The sequence below is a fragment of the Salmo salar genome, chromosome ssa16, assembly GCF_905237065.1.
Source record: "Salmo salar chromosome ssa16, Ssal_v3.1, whole genome shotgun sequence".
Taxonomy (NCBI): domain Eukaryota; kingdom Metazoa; phylum Chordata; class Actinopteri; order Salmoniformes; family Salmonidae; genus Salmo; species Salmo salar.
This window is the reverse complement of record NC_059457.1, coordinates 38,881,999-38,899,947: the sequence shown is the minus strand read 5'-3', so window position 1 is coordinate 38,899,947 and position 17,949 is coordinate 38,881,999.

Sequence of the window (17,949 nt, the reverse complement as noted above, 5' to 3'; positions counted from 1 at the left end):
TTCAATATATCCACATAATTTTCCTCCCTCATGATGCCATCTATTCTGTGAAGTGCACCAGGCCCTCCTGTAGCAAATCACCCCCACAACATGATGCTGTCACCCTTGTGCTTCACGGTTAGGATGGTGTTCTTCGACTTGCAAGCCTCCCCCTTTTTCCTCCAAACATAACGATGGTCATTATGGCCAAACAGTTATATTTTTGTTTAATCAGAACAGAGGACATTTCTGCAAGAAGTACAATCTTTGTCCCCAAGTGCAGTTGAAAGCCATAGTCTGGCTTTTTTATGGTGGTTTTGGAGCAGTGACTTCTTCCTTGCTGAGCGGCCTTTCAGGTTATGTCAATATAGGACTCGTTTTACTGTGGATATGGATACTTTTGTACCTGTTTCCTCCAGCATCTTCACAAGGTCCTATGCTGTTGTTCTGGGATTGATTTGCACTTTTCGCACCAAGGTACGTTACATTTTACATTTTAGTCATTTAGCAGACGCTCTTATCCAGAGTGACTTACAGTAGTGAATACATACATTTCATTTCATGCATTTTTTTTACAATTTTTTGTACTGGCCCCCCGTGGGAATCGAACCCACAACCCTGGCGTTGCACACACCATGCTGGCATTGCAAACACCATGCTCTACCAACTGAGCCACAGGAGACAGAACACGTCTCCTTCCTGAGCGGTATGATGGCTGCATGGTCCCATGGTGTTTATACTTGCGTACTATTGTTTGTACAGATGAACGTGGTACCTTCAGGCATTTGGAAATTGCTCCTAAGGAAGAACCAGACTTGTGGAGGGGTGTACTTTTGATTTCTTTTGATTTTCCAATGATGTCAAGCAAAGAGGCAATGAGTTTGAAGGTAGGCCTTGAAATACATCCACAGGTACACCTCCAATTGACTCAAATGATGTCAATTAGCCTATCATAAGCTTGTGAAGCCATACATAATTTTCTGGAATGTTCAAAGCTGTTTAAAGGCACAGTCAACTTAGTGTATGTAAACGTCTGACACACTGGAATTGTGATACAGTGAATTATATGTGAAATAATCTTTCTGTTAACAATTGTTGGAAAAATGACTTGTGTCATGCACAAAGTAGATGTCTTAACCGACTTGCCAAAACTATAGTTTGTTAACAAAAAATGTGTGGAGTGGTTGAAAAACGAGTTTTAATGACTCCAACCTAAGTGAATGTAAACTTCCGACTTCAACTGTAGTTGTATTGACTTGGTCAGACTTGGTCTAACGTCTATGAAGGCACTGTTGTATTGGCAGTGATGAACCATCCAGAAGCTGTAGAACTGAGTACACCCTGTATTCTCCAGAAGCTGTAGAACTGAGAACACCCTGTATTCTCCAGAAGCTGTAGAACTGAGAACACCCTGTATTCTCCAGAAGCTGTAGATCTGAGAGCACCCTGTATTCTCCAGAAGCTGTAGAACTGAGTACACGGTGGACTCTCCAGAAACTGCAGAACTAAGTACACCCTATATTCTCCAGAAGCTGTAGAACTGAGTACACCCTGTATTTTCCAGAAGCTGTAGAACTGAGAGCACCCTGTATTCTCCAGAAGCTGTAGAACTGAGTACACCCTTTATTCTCCAGAAGCTATAGAACTGAGAACACCCTGTATTCTTCAGAAGCTGTAGAAATGAGAACACCCTGTATTCTCCAGAAGCTGTAGAACTGAGTACCCCCTGTATTCTCCAGAAGCTGTAAAATTGAGTACACCCTGTATTCTACAGAAGCTGTTTAACTGAGAACACCCTGTATTCTCCAGAAGCTGTAGAACTGAGAACAACCTGTATTCTTCAGAAGCTGAAGAACTGAGAACAACCTGTATTCTCCAGAAGCTGAAGAACTGAGAAAACCCTGTATTCTCCAGAAGCTGTAGAACTGAGAGCACCCTATATTCTCCAGAAGCTGTAGAACTGAGTACACCCTGTATTCTCCAGAAGCTGTAAAACTGAGAACACCCTGTATTCTCCAGAAGCTGTAGAACTGAGGACACCCTTTATTCTCCAGAAGCTGTAGAAATGAGGACACCCTTTATTCTCCAGAAGCTGTAGAACTGAGTACACCCTGTATTCTCCAGCTTGTCCATGATTTGGACAGTTTACTGATTCTTTACAAGGAAACCTTAGCTATATTATTTTTATTAACTATTATTATTATTATTTAGCCTCCTGATTGTTTCCCTACAAATGTGCCTAGAACGTGTAGTTTGATTTTTACATTTGGTTGTAGGTGGTAAATCATGTTGCATAATTATGCAACTGGCTGATTCTTGAGTTCTGTCAGTCTTTTTCTGCCCATGTCTTCTAATTGTCTTTCGATCTGTCTGTCCTTGGCTAATTTTCACAGTCTTTGTCTGTGCTTAGTTTCATCCCTGTCTTAGTTCCGCCCCATGCCTTCTGAAGACCCTGAATGCCTCACTTATAGGCTCTGCCTAATGATAATCTCCTTGTTGCATGCTTTGGACACGGCGTGTCTTACATCTGATTGCCTTAAGATAAATATTATGCAGATCATGAGGATTAAAACTTTAAATATGCATGTCTCCCTCTCTGCTCTTGGCTGTGAGTCACACTAATGCAGTGTCACTTTTAGCAGAATTTTAACTTTTAAGTTAAACATTTCTCAATGTATTAAATGGTGAATAGAAACAATGGTAATGGAGTCTTGTACGTGTAGGAAAATGGATGCCTGCCTCCTGGGCTGCACCACCTCCTGGGCTGCACCACCTCCTGTGCTTTTTGTTTCCTTGGTATGTTATAAATTGCTTGGTTTGTGAATATGTTCCAGGGCTAGAGATGGGCCACGGTGAAATTGTGAAACCATGCCTTAATTCATAAAATGTTTGTCAACTGTTCTTCTTGTTGTCTGCCTCTACGTCACTCTGCCTGCTCAACCCAGATCCAAAGAACCTGTCACATTTTTCCATTTTAGGACATTTAGATTATTTGTATCAGTGTTCAAGTTTGACAATATTTAAAATGTTGTTTTTGTTAAGTTATGCCACTGCAGTAATGTATTTTGTGTGTTGAATTCAACCTCAAAGGGAACAGACAGTAGACAGATCAATAACAACAAAAAATTATGTTTGCTTGTTTGAAACGGGCTGCAGTAGAACACACTGACACTATTTTCACAGGATGGCTCTAGTGCTACAGTGCTACAGTGATACTGTGCTACAGTGCTACAGTGATACAGTGCTACAGTGATACAGTGATAGAGTGCTACAGTGCTACAATGATACTGTGCTACAGTGATACATTGATATAGTGCTACAGCGATACAGCGATACAGCGATACAGTGCTACAGTGATACAGAGATACAGTGCTACAGTGATACAGTGCTACAGTGATACAGTGATACAGTGATACAGCGGGGTGGTGGCACTGGAATCCTCATCTCTCCCAAGTGGACATTCTCTCTTTCTCCCCTCACCCATCTGTCTATCTCCTCCTTTGAATTCCATGCTGTCACAGTCACTAGCCCATTCAAGCTTAACATCCTTATCATTTATCGCCCTCCAGGTTCCCTTGGAGAGTTCATCAATGAGCTTGACGCCTTGATAAGTTCCTTTCCTGAGGATGGCTCACCCCTCACAGTTCTGGGTGACTTTAACCTCCCTACGTCTACCTTTGACTCATTTCTCTCTGCCTCCTTCTTTCCACTCCTCTCCTTTTTTAACCTCACCCTCTCACCGTCCCCCCATACTCACAAGGCAGGCAATACGCTTGACCTCATCTTTACTAGATGCTGTTCTTCTACTAATCTCACTGCAACTCCCCTCCAAGTCTCCGACCACTACCTTGTATCCTTTTCCCTCTCGCTCTCCTCCAACACTACTCACTCTGCCCCTACTCAGATGGTATTGCGCCGTCGCAACCTTCGCTCTCTCTCTCCCGCTACTCTCTCCTCTTCCATCCTATCATCTCTTCCCTCTGCTCAACCCTTCTCCAACCAATCTCCTGATTCTGCCTCCTCAACCCTCCTCTCCTCCCTTTCTGCATCCTTTGACTCTCTATGTCCCCTATCCTCCCGGCCGGCTCGGTCCTCCCCTCCTGCTCCGTGGCTTGACGACTCATTGCGAGCTCACAGAACAGGGCTCCGGGCAGCCGAGCGGAAAAGGAGGAAAACTAGCCTCCCTGCGGACCTGGCTTCTTTTCACTCCCTCCTCTCTACATTTTCTTCCTCTGTCTCTGCTGCTAAAGCCACTTTCTACCACTCTAAATTCCAAGCATCTGCCTCTAACCCTAGGAAGCTCTTTGCCACCTTCTCCTCCCTCCTGAATCCTCCTCCCCCTCCCCTCCTCCTCCCTCTCTGCGGATGACTTCGTCAACCATTTTGAAAAGAAGGTTGACGACATCCGATCCTTGTTTGTTAAGTCAAACGACACCGCTGGTCCTGCTCACATTGCCCTACCCTATTCTTTGACCTCTTTCTCCCCTCTCTCCACAAATCTTGCGACTTGTGACGGCACGCCGCCCAACAACCTGCCCGCTTGACCCTATCCCCTCCTCTCTTCTCCAGACCATTTCCGGAGACCTTCTCCCTTACCTCACCTCGCTCATCAACTCATCCTTGACCGCTGGCTACGTCCCTTCCGTCTTCAAGAGAGCGAGAGTTGCACCCCTTCTCAAAAAACCTACACTCGATCCCTCCAATGTCAACAACCACCGACCAGTATCCCTTCTTTCTTTTCTCTCCAAAACTCTTGAACGTGCCGTCCTTGGCCAGCTCTCTTGCTATCTCTCTCAGAATTACCTTCTTGATCCAAATCAGTCAGGTTTCAAGACTGGTCATTCAACTGAGACTGCTCTTCTCTGTGTCACGGAGGCTCTCCGCACTGCTAAAGCTAACTCTCTCTCCTCTGCTCTCATCCTTCTAGACCTATCTGCTGCCTTTGATACTGTGAACCATCAGATCCTCCTCTCCACCCTCTCCCAGTTGGGCATCTCCGGCGCGGCTCACTCTTGGATTGCGTCCTAACCGACAGGTCGCTCCTACCAGGTGGCGTGGCGAGAATCCGTCTCCGCACCACATGCTCTCCCCACTGGTGTCCCCCAGGGCTCAGTTCTAGGCCCTTTCCTATTCTTGCTATACACCAAGTCACTTGGCTCTGTCATATCCTCACATGGTCTCTCCTAACATTCCTACGCAGACGACACACAATTAATCTTCTCCTTTCCCCCTTCTGATAACCAGGTGGCGAATCGCATCTCTGCATGTCTGGCAGACATATCAGTGTGGATGACGGATCACCACCTCAAGCTGAACCTCGGCAAGACAGAGCTGCTCTTCCTCCCGGGGAAGGACTGCCCCTTCCATGATCTCGCCATCACGGTTGACAACTCCATTGTGTCCTCCTCCCAGAGTGCTAAGAGCCTTGGCGTGACCCTGGACAACACCCTGTCATTCTCCGCTAACATCAAGGCGGTGACCTGATCCTGTAGGTTCATGCTCTACAACATTTGCAGAGTACGACCCTGCCTTACACAGGAAGCGGCGCAGGTCCTAATCCAGGCACTTGTCATCTCCCGTCTGGATTACTGCAATTCGCTGTTGGCTGGGCTCCCTGCATGTGCCATTAAACCCCTACAACTCATCCAGAACGCCGCAGCCCGTCTGGTGTTCAACCTTCCCAAGTTCTCTCACGTCACCCCGCTCCTCCGCACACTCCACTGGCTTCCAGTTGAAGCTCGCATCTGCTACAAGACCATGGTGCTTGCCTACGGAGCTGTGAGGGGAACAGCACCTCCTTACCTTCAGGCTCTGATCAGTCCCTACACCCAAAGAAGGGCACTGCGTTCATCCACCTCTGGCCTTCTGGCCCCCCTACCTCAGCGGAAGCACAGTTCCCGCTCAACCCAGTCAAAACTGTTCGCTGCTCTGGCACCCCAATGGTGGAACAAGCTCCTCACGACGCCAGGACAGCGGAGTCAATCACCACATTCCGGAGACACCTGAAACCCCACCTCTTTAAGGAATACCTGGGATAGGATAAAGTAATCCTTCTAACCCCCCCTCCCCCCCAAAAATATATAGATGTACTATTGTAAAGTGGTTGTTCCACTGGATATCATAAGGTGAATGCACCAATTTGTAAGTCGCTCTGGATAAGAGCTTCTGCTAAATGACGTAAAAATAAATGTACTATACAGTCCTACAGTGATACATTGCTGCAGTGCTACAGTGCTTGCAGACTTAACTTAATTGACCGAGTTCACAAAAACAACCAAAAAAAGTGACAAACATTGATAATTAGCAACTCACTTTAAACATAAACAGTCAATATGAATTGCAGTAAAAAAAGACAAAGACAATTAGTATAGAATCTGTGATTTGATTAGATGTTAGTTGTAGGGTTTTAAAGATATTGTCTGAGCTAGTCTAAGACAGTGCTGGGGTAATATTTTGGCAACAAGGACCTTTGTGCGTGCCTCTTAAACATCCAGTGTGGTGTGCTTGATCGCACATGATACACACATACACAGGTCCAGGCCATGCATAGAAATGACAGATAATCCTCTATAAAGAAGTCGCCTCCATTCTGCCACTGGAGCACACAGAGCAAAACCTCCAAGATCTTTTGCCAAAAAGCCAATAATGGCATTCAAATCTGAATTTAGCATGTAGATTCACTTGGTGGGGGTCTTTAAAAAAGTTGATTAAACTTCCACATTCTTCTGATTGGCAGCACCTGTCACGACACCTACGGAAGGTGACGCCCATCCTCGCCCGGGCGGCGCTCGGCGGTCATCGTCACCGGCCTACTAGCTGCCACTGATTTGTGTTTCACGTTCTATTAGTTAGGCCTAAGTTAGTTACGCACCTCTTTTGTATTAGTTGTTAGTGGGGAAGGGTATTTAGGCAAGCTAGTTAGGTTTCTGGTTTGTGTGGGATTGTTTGTTGTCCGGGTTGTATGTTGTTTATGAGGATCAGTGGTTTTCCCTCCTGGGATTACGTAGTATTGTTTTGGGCTGCGTCCCTGGTTATCGTTCGTAAAAGGGTGGTGCCTTTTATTTAGCACACCCTGCACTTTTTTCCGTGAGAATATTTATTACAAGTTTATTCCCGGAATCATCCGTCTCCTGCACCTGACTCCACCTCTCCTGATTCCTCAGGCCACCCATTGTGACAGAATCCCGCACTGACTATGGAGTCAGCAGGAGCTTCAGCGCCAGCCCTGTCTATGGAAGACCGGATTGACCAACACTCCACCCTCCTCCACCGTCTGGGTACTGCCATGGACCAGGTGCTGGCGCGCCTAGAGAGAGGGGACCGAAGCGCTTCTGGCCCCACTAACCAGCCGGTTCAATAGCCGGTACCCCAACCAGCACCTACAGCACCCAGGGAGTACGATGGCACGGCCGCTGGGTGTAAGGGGTTTCTACTCCAGCTGGAGTTATACCTAGCGACCGTCCGTCCTCCTCCCTCGGAGGAGGAGAGTGTCAGCGTCCTTGTCTCATGTCTCACGGGTAGAGCCCTGGTATGGGCCAACGCCGTCTGGGACAGTCCGGACTCAGCCAGGGACAACTACCTGGAGTTCACCCGTCGCTTCCGGGCAGTGTTCGATCATCCCCCGGAGGGGAGAGCGGTGGGGGAGCGGCTGTTCCACCTGAGACAGGAGACGAGGAGCGCGCAGGACTTTGCTCTTGAGTTCCGGACCCTGGCTGCTGGAGTGGGGTGGAATGAGAGGGCCCTTATAGATCACTACAGGTGTAGTTTGAGGGAGGACGTCCGCCAGGAGTTAGCATGTAGGGACACTACAGTCTCCCTGGACCAGCTAATTGACCTGTCGATCCGTTTGGACAATCTGCTGGCCGCCCGCAGGCGTCCGAACCGGGCCCTGCTCATTCCACCTCCTAGCCCTCCTGCTCCCACGCCTATGGAGATAGGGGGGGCTGCCGCCAGGAGGACCGGAGGGGGAGCCCTCTCCTGTACCGCCTGTGGTGGCAGAGGACACACTGTGGACCGGTGCTGGAGGAGCTCACCCGGGAGTCTAGATGGCAGGCAGAGCACTTATTTGACACCTCTGGTGAGTCAGCACCAGCCTCACCCAGACCCCCCTGTCAGTCACATGTTTGCATTAGTGTCCTTTCCCGCTTTTCCCCTCACTCCCAGCTTAAGGCGCTAGTCGATTCAGGCAAGGCTGGGAGTTTTATGGACCATGGGGTCGCCACTAAGTTAGGGATTCCCTTGGTTCAGCTGGGCCAACCCTTCCCCATGCACGCCTTAGACAGTCGACAACTAGGGTCTGGTCTGGTCAGGGAGGTTACCGTGCCTCTGGTAATGGTAATGCAGGGGGGTCATGAGGAGAGTATCAGTCTCTTCCTCATTGATTCCCCGGCATTTCCGGTGGTACTAGGGATCCCCTGGCTAGCCACTCACAACCCTAAGATTTAATGGAGACAGAGGGCTCTTAAGGGGTGGTCAAGGGAGTGCTTGGGCAGATGCATAGGGGTTTCCGTCGGTGCGACTACGGTGGAGAGTCCAGACCAAGTCTCTACCGTGCACATTCCCTCAGAGTATGCCGATTTGGCTATGGCCTTCAGTAAAACAAAGGCGACCCAATTACCACCTCATCGACGAGGAGACTGTACGATAGACCTCCAGGTAGGCACTGCACTTCCCCGTAGTCACGTGTATCCCTTGTCTCAGGAGGAGACAGTGGCTATGGAGACATACGTCACTGAATCCTTGAGGCAGGGATTCATTCGGCCATCTAACTCACCCGTCTCCTCGAGCTTCTTCTTTGTGAAGAAGAAGGAGGGGGCTCTGCGCCCGTGATTTGACTATAGAGGTCTAAATGCCATCACAGTGGGTTTCAGTTACCCGCTACCTCTCATCGCGTCGGCGATAGAGTCATTTCACGGGGCGCGCTTCTTCACAAATTTAGATCTCAGGAGTGCTTACAATCTGGTGCGTATCTAAGGGGGGGACGAGTGGAAAACTGCATTTAGTACCACATCTGGCCATTATGAGTACCTCGTCATGCCGTACGGGTTAAAAAATGCTCTCACCGTCTTTTAATCCTTTGTGAACGAGGTTCTCCGGGACCTGCTCGGTCAGGGTGTGGTGGTGTACATCGATGATATTCTGATCTACTCCGCTACACGCGCCGAGCATGTGTCTCTGGTGCGTAAAGTGCTTGAACGACTGGTGGAGCATGACCTATACGTCAAGGCGGAGAAATGTGAGTTCTCCAAACCAGCCGTCTCTTTCCTGGGATATCGCATTTCCACGTCCGGGGTGGAGATGGAATGTGACCGCATTTCGGCCGTGCGTAATTGGCCGACTCCCACCACGGTGAAGGAGGTGCAGCGATTCTTGGGGTTTGCCAACTACTATCGGAGGTTTATCCGGGGCTTTGGGCAGGTGGCGGCTCCCATTACCTCACTGATGAAGGGGGGCCCGGTGCGGCTGCGGTGGTCGGCAGAGGCGGACAGGGCCTTTAGTCGACTGAAGGCTCTGTTCACCGATGCGCCGGTGCTGGCGCATCCGGATCCCTCTTTGCCATTCATAGTAGAGGTGGATGCGTCCGAGGCTGGGGTGGGAGCTGTGCTATCACAACGCTCGGGCGCGCCACTGAAGCTTCGCCCCTGCGCTTTCTTCTCTAAGAAGTTGAGTCCGGCGGAGTGTAACTATGACGTGGGGGACAGGGAGTTGCTGGCTGTGGTAAAAGCCCTGAAGGTGTGGAGATATTGGCTTGAGGGGGCGCGTCACCCTTTTCTCATCTGGACCGACCACCGTAACCTGGAGTACATCCGGGCGGCGAGGAGACTGAACCCTCGTCAAGCCAGGTGGGCGATGTTCTTTATGAGATTTCAGTTCACAATCTCGTACATCCCAGGTTCCCGGAACACTAAGGCCGATGCACTCGTCTCCATGACCCTGAGGAACGGTCCACCGAGTCCACCCCCATACTTCCAGCCTCCTGCCTGGTGGCACCGGTGGTCTGGGAGGTGGATGCGAATATCGAGTGTGCGTTACGGGCGGAACCCACTCCTCCTCAGTGTCCCGTGGGTCGTAAGTACGTCCCGCTCGGTGTCCGCGATCGGTTTCCGGCACTACGGGGTGCCTGAGGACATCGTTTCGGATCGAGGTCCCCAGTTCATGTCCCGGGTGTGGCGTGCATTTATGGAGCGACTGGTTGACCTCAGGTTTTCACCCCGAAAGTAATGGGCAGGTTGAGAGGATAAACCAGGATATGGGCAGGTTTCTGTGGTCCTACTGCCGGGACCGGCCAGGGGAGTGGGCGAGGTTCGTGCCTTGGGCCGAGTTAGCTCAGAACTCTCTTCGCCACTCCTCGACCAATCTGTCACCTTTTCAATGTGTGTTGGGTTATCAGCCGGTCCTGGGGCCCTGGCATCAGAGCCAAACGGCGGACCCTGCGGTGGAGGACTGGGTCCAGCGCTCAAGGGAAACCTGGAACGCCGTCAAGGAGTCACTGGAACGGGCCAGGGGACAACAAAAAAAGAGCGTGGACCGTCGTCGCAGTGAGGCCCCAGTGTTTACCCCAGGGGAGAGAGTCTGGCTCTCAACCCGGAACCTGCCCCTCCGCCTGCCCTGCCGGAAACTGGTTCCGCGGTTTGTAGGGCCATTTAAAGTCCTGAGGAGAATAAACAAGGTGTGTTACAGGTTACAACTTTCTTCTTATTACCGTATTAACCCCTCGTTTCATGTGTCTCTCCTCAAGTCGGTGGTAGCTGGTCCGCTGCAGGAAGATGAGGTGCTGGAGGTCCCTCCGCCCCCCCTGGACATCGAGGGGCCCCCGGCGTATACAGTACGGTCCATCTTGGACTCCAGGCGCCGGGTGAGGGGTCTGCAGTACCTCGTGGACTGGGAGGGGTACGGCCCGGAGGAGAGATGCTGGGTACCGGTGGTAGGTACCATCTCGCTTATGCAAGTATGCACCACCAACCCTACTTCTTTGCCTGTAAATCATGAAAGGGCTGTCCAGTTTGTTTGAAAATGCAAACTATTTCCTTTGGAGAATTCAGTGCGAAATTGTGTTTGATTGACTAGCGTTGTAGAATCAGTGGAGGAAGCGGGTAGACTATCTGGTCTGTAGACCTAGATATGATGGTAGGCACAGTGTGCTGCTGTCAGCGGCGGCTGCTGAGGGGAGGACGGCTCATAATGTATTGAATTGTCACGCTCTGACCTAAGAGAGCTGTTTTTCTCTGTTTAGTTAGGTCAGGGTGTGATATGGGTGGGCATTCTATGTTTTTTGTTTCTATGTTTAGTTCTATTCTTCTTTGTAAAAGTATTTCGTTTTCTTTAAAGAATAATCATGAGCACTCAACACATCTTGGTTGAGTGCTCTATACGACGCACATTACAGAACTACCCACCACCAAGGGACCAAGCAGCGTGATATGGACCTATGGACATTTGAGGAGATAAGGAGGAGTATATCTAGGGCTTTGGAGGATTTAGGGGCAGGAGAAGAGCGCCTTCCAGGGGAACGGGTGGAAGCAGCAAGAGCGCAACAACAATGGAAGAACGAGAGGCAGCCCCCCCCAAATAATTGGGGAGGGGGGGCACACGGGTAGTTTGGCTGGGCCAGGGGTGAGACCTGAGCCAACTCCCCGTGCTTATTGTGGTGAGCATGTGCCTGCCTCTCGCACTCTCCCTCCAATGCGCCTCCATAGCCCAGTACGTCCTGTGCCTGCTCCTCGCACTCTCCATCCAGTGCGCCTCCATAGCCCAGTACGTCCGGTGCCTGCTCCTCGCACTCTCCCTCCAGTGCGCCTCCATAGCCCAGTACGTCCGGTGCCTGCTCTGTGCACCTGGTCCTCAGTGCGTCTCTCCAGTCTGGTGAGACCTGTTCCAGCTCCACGAGAAAAGCCTCCAATGATAATCTATGGCACGAAGCCTGTAGTGATGATCCATGGCCCGGAGCGTGTAGGGATGTTCCATGGCACGAAGCCTCCGGAGGTAATCCATGGCCCGGAGCCTGTAGAGATAATCCATGGCAAGAGGCCTGTAGGGATTATCCATGGTCCGGAGCCTGTAGGGATAATCCATGGCAAAAAGCCTGTAGGAATGATCCATGGTACGAAGCCTCCAGTGATGATCCATGGCACAGAACCTGTAGAGATGATCCATGGCATGGAGCCTACAGCAACGGTCCCTGGTCCGGAACCTATAATGACGCTTCCCAGTCCGGAGTCTTCGGCGGCGGTCTGCAGCCCGGAGTCGTCAACGGCGGTCTGCAGCCCATAGTCTTCAGCGGCGGTCTGCAGCCCAGAGTCTTCAGCGGCGTTCTGCAGCCCAGAGTCTTCAGCGGCGGTCTGCAGCCCAGAGCCTTCAGCGGCGGTATGCAGCCCAGAGCCTTCAGCGGCGGTCTGCAGCCCAGAGTCTTCAGCGGTGGTTGGCTGTCCAAAGCTTCCGGCGATGATCCACGGTCTGGTTCCTCCGGACACACAGAAGCGGGGGGATCAGCGGGCGGTGGGGGTGCTACGCCCCGAACCAGAGCTGCCGCCAAGTACAGATGCCCACCCGGACCCTCCACTATAGGTTCAGGTTTGCGGCCGGTTGTCCGCACTTTTGGGCGGGGGGTACTGTCACGCTCTGACCTAAGAGAGCTGTTTTTTCTCTGTTTAGTTAGGTCAGGGTGTGATATGGGTGGGCATTCTAAGTTTTTTGTTTCTATGTTTAGTTCTATTATTCTATTTCTATGTTGGAGGTTTTTGGGATGATCTAGAGGCAGCTAGAGGCAGCTGGTTCGCGTTGTCTCTAATTGGAGATCATATTTAAGTTGGGGTTTTTTCTATTGTGTTTTGTGGGTAGTTGTTTTCCGTTTTGTTGTCTGTTGCCTGACGGAACTGTTTGCTGTCGTTTTGTTTCTTTGTAAAAGTATTTCGTTTTCATTAAAGAATAATCATGAGCACTCAACACGCCGCGCCTTGGTCCCCTCTATACGACGCACGTTACATGAATGGAATCAATGGAATGGTATCAAACAGATTAGATGTGATTTCCATGTGGCTGACTCCACTCCATTATTAGAAGCGGTCCTCCCCTTAGCAGCCTCCACTGGGTGCTGTATAGATTAAATCTACTGTAGGTCTATATGTGTTTAAAAGATTTTGTGTGACACAATACACATAATATTACCTGCACTGGTCTTTTCCTACTGCCACTGACTTTGCTGTACTTAGTACAACTGATATGTGGTTGTCTCACCTAGCTATCTTAAGATGAATGTATTAAATGTAAGTCGCTCTAGATAAGAGCGTCTGCTAAATGACTAGAATGTAAAATATCTATGGATTCATATGGTTGGATCCATAACATCATTCTGATAGCACTGAAGACACAGTCCTGTATAAAAGAAAAATACCACCTTAAAAACACTTCCATCACTACCATCTTTGATACAAATGGTAATCCCTCAGCCACATTAACCATCTGTGTCCAGAAATTACTGGGAAATGGGCACAAATGAAATGCTAATATTCTGGGGGCCACAAGTGTCTCCCCCCTGCACTGCTGAGGGGCCTCTCTGTTCCCACAGCACTTCCCTGTCTCTGTCCCAGTGTGCTGCTGTGAATACTGTGGGCTTGTGGGCCGGTGGAAGAGAGGCCATCCTATTGGTCCGTCTTTGTTTGCAGCGTGGATGTTATTCATGCCTTATTTGAATACATGCAAATGTGGCAGCGGTGGCCCTGTCAGTGGACCCTCCCACCTCCTGCACCTCCTGCACCTCTCCCTCCACTCACAGGCTGCATCCTCCTCTCTGTTTGATGCATGGATATTGGTATGGTAACCAAGGAGATTGGGACTGATTTGTCAGAGGGATGTAAAAGAGGAGTGAGATTCATGACTATGACATTTCAAACAGCGCCATATCTCATGGGGGAGCCTCGGACAGGGATGGACAGGAAACACAATGCAGAGAAAGAGCCCCTGTGGAGACACTGCGCACAGTGCACAGCCCCTCCCTAGAACACTGCCATTCACCGTCTGTACTGTACTGAATTGAACAAATTAAAATGATCCGAATGCCAGATGTGGTGGTGGCAAGATATATGGCTTTTCAAAGACGATTGATTAACCAGTTGGCATGTGACTAGCACTGCAAGAGTGACATGTGTCAAGCAGCACATGAAAGTGTTTGCCTCCAAATCAAGCCTGTCCTGTATTACCACACTTTAACAGATCATGGATTCTCTCTTTCTTGTTGGCGTCGTCATTGCTCATGCAGACTGGTGTCTTAAGTCATTTAGACAATAACAAAATACCAGCTGATCATTCTGCATAACATGCGATTGAAGAAAGAAAATCAAGCTACAGTCTCAGTTATGATAGCTGTAGCATTTTGTATATAATTTCTGTGGTCTACCCTCAGTCTAAATAGGCCTAATAACATTATAATTGTTAAGTAATAACATTTCTGCATGTTCAGGCGTGTATTCATAGTCAAATGGAGGTATATACCTTTGGTTATCCTGGATGACCATCCATCCATCCACCTCATTTGATTTAGACTGGTTCTAAGCAAGAACAAACATCTGCATTGCATGCACTAGGCCTAGAGTAGTTCTCCATTCTTTCTCCTTACTTTATGAGACAAAAAGGAAGTCCAAAGGGCCAATGCCACACCTGCAAATGGAAGAAATTCAATGAAACCATCATATTCACTTGTTCAGATCATCCTGTAGTATCCCTGATTAGGGGTTTAGGCTGCATAAATGCAGATAATTCAGCTGAACCAAGCCAAATTGGATTGGCATGACTCTGTGTGTGGCACATTTGCTACAGTTTGTCCTCATACCGATTCAGGATTCTGACTACATGAATGAGTGCACGTGTATACTCGCATAATTACTGAAATGTACAGAGGTAATTATAGTACACTGACTGGCTCTTGGTCTTCATAGCATCCCGTAGGTATGGTAGGCCAGCATGGACAAGTGTGTGTGTGTGTGTGTGTGTGTGTGTGTGTGTGTGTGTGTGTGTGTGTGTGTGTGTGTGTGTGTGTGTGTGTGTGTGTGTGTGTGTGTGTGTGTGTGTGTGTGTGTGTGTGTGTGTGTGTGTGTGTGTGTGTGTGTGTGTGTGTGTGCATAAACATCTGTGTTCTGTGATGGAGTAATTGGAATTGCTGTACAAAGAATTATAAGATTTAAAAGATGAGCTGTACATCTCTCAAGCTTTTCAGAACAAATCAAGATGACAATTTATAAATAATTTTTGAAATGTAATTTCCAAGCCATTTTCTGGCAGATCTGCAATATATACAGTACCGGTCAAAAGTTTGGACACACCTACTCATTCCAGGGTTTTTAAAGTTTTTTTAAAAACTATTTTCTACATTGTGGAATAGTAGTGAAGACCAAAGCTATGAAATAACCCATATGGAGTCATGTAGTAACCAAAAAAGATTTTAGATTCTTCAAAGTAGCCACCCTTTGCCTTGATGACAGCTTTGCACACTCGTGGCATTCTCTCAACCAGCTTCATGAGGTAGTCACCTGGAATGCATTTCAATTAACAGGTTTGCATTGTTAAAAGTTTCTTGAAGTGCAGTCGCAAAAACCATCAAGCGCTATGATGCAATTGGCTCTCATGAGGACCACCACAGGAATGGAAGACCCAGAGTTACCTCTGCTGCAGAGGATGATGCTATAATGTTCATTAGAGTTACCAGCCTCAGAAATTGCAGCCTAAATAAATGCTTCACAGAGTTCAAGCAACAGATACATCTCAACATCAACTGTTCAGAGGAGACTGCATGAATCAGGCCTTCATGGTTGAATTACTACAAAGAAACCACTACTAAAGGACACCAATAATAAGAAGAGACTTGTTTGGGCCAAGAAACATGAGCAATGGACATTAGACTGGTGGAGTCCAAACTGGAGATTTTTGGTTCCAACCGCCATGTCTTTGTGAGACGCAGAGTAGGTGAACGGATGATCTCCGCATGTGTGGTTCCCACCGTGAAGCAGGAGGAGGAGGTGAGATGGTGTGGGGGTGCTTTGCTGGTGACACTGTCAGTGATTTATTTAGAATTAAAGGCACACTTAACCAGCATGGCTACCACAGCATTCTGCAGCGATATGCCATCCCTTCTGGTTTGTGCTTAGTGGGACTATAATTTGTTTTTCAACAGGACAATGACCCAAAACACACCTCCAGGCTGTGTAAGAACTATTTGACCAAGAAGGAGAGTGATGGAGTGCTGCATCAGATGACCTGGCCTCCACAATCCCCTGTCATCAACCGATTTGAGATGGTTTGGGATGAGTTGGACCACAGAGTGAAGGAAAAGCAGCCAACAAGTGCTCAACATATGTGGGAACTCCTTTAAGACTGTTAAAAGCATTCCTCGTGAAGCTGGTTGAGAGAATGCCAAGAGTGTTCAGAGCTGTCATCAAGGCAAAGGTGGCTACTTTGAAGAATCGAAAATATAAAATATATTTTGATTTGTTTAACACTCTTTTGGTTACTACATGATTCCATATGTGATATTTCATAGTTGTGATGTCTTCATTAAATTAATATTCTACAATGTAGAAAATAGTAAAAATAAAGAAAATCCCTTGAATGAGTAGGTGTGTCCAAACTTTTGACTGGTGCTGTATATACACTTTGCATCTTAAATCTTCTCGTGTTTGTCTTTGTTATTTCTCTACTGTTACCCCACCATTAACTTTACTGACCATATAATAATAGGCCTACTGTATTTTGAGACAGTGAAACTGAATGCACATTTTTGTTACAATATGATGGTTGTTTTTTAAGATCGAATGTTTGGAGAAGAATTAATACATTGAGAAAGGGTACATTGTATTTCCTAACACTTATCTACTCTATGCTTACATATCATTCCAGTTTTATTTGATGAGAATTGTATCTAAATTGTATCCGAATGTAGGCCTCCCTCTGAATTCAAATATTCACTGATGATTAAAAAATGAAATTGAGACAAATTTCACAGCATGGATTAAAATTTGACTAATGATTATTTTCAAGGTACTTTCATTTAATCTTCACATTCCACAAGTAGCCTAGTTATAGCAAAATGGCTGGCCCTACCAAAATGCCTAAATGGTAAAAATATTTGAGGTCTACGTCCCTCAACGAATTTTACATATGTTCCAATACACATACGTGTTTTGAATGACAATTGTCCCAAAAATCTTTGTGCTTGAACTTGACCGTCGAAATTGCATGGGAAAGGAGAGGCGAATTTGCCCCTTGCCCCCTTCCTTTATGCTGCGCAAATTGTTGAGACTGATGTCACTGCTCATTAGCATAAAATTCAGCTTGTTTGTAATTAAAGAGGGGTGGCAGATAGAATCGAGTCTTTTTTCTCATGGTAGGGAACGAATAAGCATCTTTCTCTGCAGGAACTCTAGAGGAAACACACTGTAAGTTTATAAACTTTCATATAGTTACTTGATTAGTTATTCTTGTTGCACATATAGGCCTCAAAGCAGGCTACTTTGCATCCCGTCATTTGGAAGAAATAAAAATGCATTATGCATAGACTACCACATGTGCATTAGGCTATCGGTTAACATTTCTGTTTTTTCAACAATTACACTAAGTTAATACAATTCTATGGGTATAATGTTGAATCATGCATAACGATAATAGAGAATGTAATTATTTGGAATTTATATTTCCTTCTCACATTTTATGTTGTTAGGCATAAAATATGGGATTCATTCTATGTGTCATTGCTGTGGTGAGACAGAGGTTATACCTTACCTATCAAGTTACGATTATTAGCTAATAATCTTAACTTGATAGGTGTTATCTATCACATGGAATTATTGTGACATGATAGGTCTACTCAAGCTCAGAGCAGTGCAGAGTTGAGGTTGTTTTTACCTCACGCTTAACATACTTATTGATGTGTTATTGATGTATTCACATTCACACATGATCTCTTGTCAGAATTTCTTTAACATG